The sequence below is a fragment of the Anomaloglossus baeobatrachus genome, chromosome 5, assembly GCF_048569485.1.
Source record: "Anomaloglossus baeobatrachus isolate aAnoBae1 chromosome 5, aAnoBae1.hap1, whole genome shotgun sequence".
NCBI lineage: Eukaryota > Metazoa > Chordata > Amphibia > Anura > Aromobatidae > Anomaloglossus > Anomaloglossus baeobatrachus.
In genome coordinates this window covers 352,403,651-352,409,257 of record NC_134357.1, presented here as the reverse complement: position 1 = coordinate 352,409,257, position 5,607 = coordinate 352,403,651, and positions in this window count along the sequence as shown.

The window sequence follows — 5,607 nt, the reverse complement described above, 5'->3', positions numbered from 1 at the left end:
ACCACACCCTACACCCCAGTTAGGAACATCCAAGCTACCAAAATCCTTGTTGCCTTCCTCCAGGGGCTGATGTTCACACCAGGGGGTGGGCCAGGTGGTTGGCTCCGCCCACCGAGGAGTTCACAGCCCTGGAGGCGGGAAGAACCAGGCAGAACAGTGAGGGAAGTGAAAGTAGAAGGAAGTAGTAGTGGAGCTAAAGAGAAAAGCTGAAGTAACAGAAAAGGAGTAAAAGTGAGAGTAGTAAAGCCTGAAGTTGGTCCGGCTGTGTGCCAGGACAGTGTCAGCAAGGTCAGCAGACGGCGGTGACAGTCTGCAGGGGAGACTGCTCGGAGGTTGCTGGAAGGACCGCGGACGGGTAGTGGCCCTGGAGCAGTATACGAAGAACAGTCATCAGCGCCTTTCACAAAGCTGTATTGAGAGCTAAAAAGCAGAGTTTTATAGAGTGGCAAATTGGAGAGTGTCTGGGGTCTCTATTTCCTACAGGGCTTCAAAGCACTGATCATCCAGAAGCGACATGAGAACCAAGCACGCAATTTTTATCATTAACCCTTTTAGTATTTATGTGTTGTAATTGTATGGCAGCCTTATTGACCTGGATCTGAAAATTAGCAGTGTCATACAATGAAGTGAAAGTCATTGCTAGTGGGAATGAGAGAATTTGTGGAAGTTCGGATTTACCGGTTTTAGCCAAAGTTTAGATAAAGTTGAGTTGTGGACTTGGACTTGTCCTGAACTCCATTAGAAGTCACTAATTGGGCAGTTCTGCTCTCCACCCACGTATAGCCAGCCATAAACAGAGCACTTCCAGAGGAGGGAGGGTGGTTTTTTTTATTTTTTTTTTTAACAAAATGTGTGCTTCAAAAACTTAATAATCAGCAAAATTAGTAGGAGAAAAGCAGCAAGGTAAAAGGAATTAAATTCAAAATACTTCCTATAGGATAAAAAATCCAGAAGAAAAAATGACTTCAACAAAATATATTTTATAGAAGAATATTTTTTTATTTATTTAAAAAATAATTTTTATTAACTATTAGATTAAAAAATACAATTAATAAATATAATTACGGAGCCTCCCAAGGTAAAAGGAATAAATCATTTTACCAGGCACCAATTTGAGGTCTCATTCATTCTCCTTTTTTAATTGTACTCACTACATCGCTCTATCTAAGATCCCAATGGTCCTGATGGCAAGGAGCTATAGAAATCACTGAGATTTAAATTCTTTACTATGTGATTTAAAATCAAAACCTTCGTCATCACCCACGTCAATGTCAACTATTATATCATCCTGTATTTTTTGCTAAGTTACTAAGTTTTGTAATATACTTTATTACCTTGATTTTTTTCCTTTTCTCCCAACCACCTTGCTGTATTTCATGCACCCTATGAAGCTGCTTTCAACTGCTAATGAACAAGATCTGTACACTATATTGAAACAATCAGCTTATGGGACTTCACCTCTCTGAGACTCTTTGCTCTCCATTCCCAAACTCAGATTGTTTAATGCAGTACTCTTGCTGAGCAGCAATTGAAAGGAGCATGTAAAAGAGCATGAACTGAGAATTAAAACAGCACTGTTGGCTACTGTTTAGAAGAGAAGATAGCAAAATAAGTTCATGAAGTACATTATAAAAATCCATATCTTTGCAATGCCTGGGGGATAATTAAATGATAAAAGAAAGTTTAGTTACATTTAAATTTAGAATGTCCAAATGATAGTTCACAGCCCTGAGCTATTACTTTGTATAGTATGCTTTTATTAGATTTTTAGAAGATCTAGGACAAGTTTAGAGGGATTTAAAAAGAAGACTTACATTTTTCAGAACTTCCATAAAAGTAAATGGAGAAAGCGAGCCACTTCTCCCACAACAGGGGCGGAACGATCGCAGTCATAGGGGTCGTCACTGCGACCAAGCAGGCCCGGGGGTCCAGGGGGCCCGAGGAACTCAGCGCCTGCTTCAGCTAGATGTAAATTCGCATGTGGACAGCCAGCTAAAAGGTATTTCAGCAGAGACCTGTCTGGTGCCTGCGCTGCAAATTGCAGCGTCACAGGAGGCAGCAGCCGACTCTGGAGCTAATAGTGATGTGTGAGTGGCGAACGATCCGACACAAAGATCCGGCTCCCTGCTGTGAACGACAGGAGCCGGATCATCAGTGTGAGCCATCTAAACGGCTCTTTTCGTCGTCAAAACCCCGCCCACCCGTGGCTAAACTCCGCCTACTCAGCAATCTAATTGGCCGCTTGTAAGTGGGCGGGGGTTTACCCGCGGGTGGGCGGGGCTTTGGCAGCGTTATTATAATCTTAAATATGTGTTCACCTGGGGTGAACACATATTTAATAAGGAGCCGAGAACGAGCTGAAATATCCAGCTCTTTTTGGTGAACGGAGCCATAGGATCCGGATCACCAAAAAGAGCCGGACTGCCCATCACTAGGAGCTAATACATGTCCCGGCTACTTAAGAAAATACATATTCACTGCTCCCAACACCCATAATCCCGCCCATCTCTTGCCACTGAAGCTAGTACTGAGAGGTGGGCGGGCTTATGGACGGGGAGAGCAGTAATAGCAGTACTGTACAGTGATCACCAGCTGTTAGCTTTGTGCATCTGCTGGGTAATGGTGTCCAGCCCATCAGGAAATCTGTGGATTCCCCGCTGGGCCCCTGACTCTGACAGTCTCTCCTCCAGCATACAGCTCTGCAACTCCCCGTCCATCAGAAGAGGGGAGAAATGCTGAGCGTATGCCTATCCTCAGCACAGCCATCCCCTGCACTGCACTCACTGCTCTGGAGGGGGCTGCTCAGGGAGGTCGCGCCCGAATCTGGTGCATTCTCGCTCGAGCGGGCCGGACCCGGGTCTCGAGCAGCACTCCTCGCCCACGAGTGAAAAGGGAGGGGAGCGGGATTGTTGGGATGGATAGAGTGTTCGTGACGCCACCCACGGGTTGTGGTGATGGCGGGCACCACCGCTGCTGGTGATGGGGTTCCCGGGAGCGATGGCGGGGAGCAGCTAGGTGTTGACCCCTCCGTGGGTAGGGGCTGTTGGTCCCGGGGCCCGGTGGCCGATTGTTTTCCAGTAGGATGGGGCTCGCAGGGTGGAGGGTCGCGGTGCAGCGCAGCGTGGTGCCGGATGGCACTGGTGTACTCACTCAGATACAGATGGACAGAGTCTCTGGTAAACCAAATGGCTGGATGGACGGGGCCCGCAGCCGGCTGCAGTGTTTCCCTGGATGGGTTGATGGTGGCTGTTGTTTCCCTGCACCTGTGTTTGAATGTTGACTCCAATGCCTGGGCACCGGTAGTCCGCTCCCCGACGTGTATGTGCCGGAGGAGCCCCTTTGCCCGCAGACGCTGGCCCTTTGGATCTCTGGCCCATGGCAATGGCGCTTATCCGTACTGGTTGAGCTGTTGCCTTCAATCGGGACTTGGTTGGGAATAAACCCCTGAGGTCCAGACCGCAATCAGAGAATTTGACTAGAGGTTGGCTTTAAGCCTAGTCGGGGTCTGAGTACCCTGCCTGGTGCTTGGCTCCAATCGGCTCCCCGGTTCGGTACTGGCGGGCCACCGCCCGACCCCGGTCCTACGGTTCCGCTGACCTTCGCCAACTCCTGCAGACGGCCACCACCGTCTGCCAACCTTGCTGAATGTGCCTGGGTTCCAACCCAGACACCAACAGTTTCCACTCTTCACTCACTACAGACCACAACTGGACTCGACTGCTGTGTTTTTCCCGCCTCCAGGCTGTGAACTCCTCGGTGGGCGGGGGCCAACGGCCTGGCTCCGCCCCACCTGGTGTGAACATCAGCCCTGGAGGGTGGCAACAAGGATTTTGAGTTTGACTGGTGTGCCCTGTCCAGGAAAGGGGGTGTGTCTGTGTAATGACCTGTGACCTCTGGGGTCCAGGGCGTCACACTATCACTCTGTAGTCAGCACTAGTAGGAGGGGAGGCTTCAGAGAAGCACAATGCAACCTAAAGTAAGTACTGGAGCTCCCTGAATGATGTCTCTACTCTAGCCCCACTCCCCTCTTCTATCTTCCTATTTGCCCTCACAGCTACACTCTCCTGCCCCTCTCCCACTGCCCTGTAGCTGATGATATATCTTGCCTCACTGCAGTCCTGTGATGGTGGCCAGGTCTCCTCAATTTCATGGAGTTTTTTGTCAGACATTCAACTTTCTTATTTCTTTTGTGTATACAGTGTGTGCAAAATGCAGACATATACAGTATATAAAATAAATCTAGTGTATACAGTATGTCTGCATTTGTGTGAATGTGTACATATGTGAAATTTTTAGAGATAAAATTCAGATATACACTAAAAATCATTAATACTAAAAGTGACAAAAAAAACTATTAAAAATACTAAAACTCATGTACCATTAAAAGAACTACTTTTTTGTATGCAAAATGAATAAATCTATAATATTGTTTCTATCACAAATATAATATACAGCAAAAAAAATGGATGCGGCCATATACCAGGATGGGGGACAAAGAGGCTCTTTCCCTCAGCACCTAGCTTTCCCATGCTCTGCAATACATGTTTCCCTCAGCACCCAGCATTCCCATGCTCACCTATACATCTTTCCCTCAGCACCCAGCTTTCCCATGCTCTGATATTCCTCAGTACCCAGATTTCCTATATTCTGATATCCATCTTGTCTTCAGCACCCAGCTTTCCCATACTCTGCTATTCATCTTTCTTTCTCTTAGCACTCAACTTTCCTATGTTTTGCTATACATCTTTCCCTCAGCACCCAGCTTTCCCATGTTCTGATATCAAGGGCAAGGAAGGAAGGGAAGGATGTACAGCAGAGCATTGGAAACATGGATGCTGAGTGTACCGCCCCGCGCTCGGATGCAGCCGAGCCGCTCGGATCCGGGCTCGTTGGTGGGTGGATCGAGCGCCTCCGGACCCGGGGTCACTTCGCTCTGAAAGGGGGGTGCTGGCGATTTTGGTGGGGGTTAGGTAGGTGCACGGCCGGAGACGCGCTTTAGTTCGTGATACCACTCACGGGTCGTGGTGAAGTTGGACATCAGTACTGCGATTACTGGACACCCGGGGGAGATGGTGGTGCAGCAAGATGTTAATCCCTCCGTGGGAAGGGATGATGGCCCCGGGACCCATTGGGGATAGCTGGGCGGTGCAGGGCGGTGCGCAGCTGGATGGCACTGTTGCACTCACGGTTATTGACACACAAATGTCTCTGGTAAACCAAGTTGATTGTGGTCGGTGCCCGCAGCCAGCTGCGTCTGGTCCCCCACCCGGTTCGGTGGTCTTGGCTTTTTTCCTGCACCGTGTTGTGTATCTGTGGACTGCCTGCGCTTCAGCGATGGGAGTCCGCTCCCCGGCATTGTGGATGTCGGGAGAGCCCTTTTGCCCGCAGACGCTGGCCCGTGGGATCTCTCTGCCTGTGCGGTGGCTTTCTATCCCCCTCGGTGGGCTGTTGTCTTCAGTCGGTACTTGGGTGGGAAAGGACCTATAGTCCAGACCGCAATCAGTTAATTAACTCAGTCCAGTGGATTCTGGACCTCGTTTCAGGGTCTGAGTACCCCCCTGTGTGCTCCGGTTTCCGAGTCGGTTCCCCGGGTCTGTACCGGCGGGC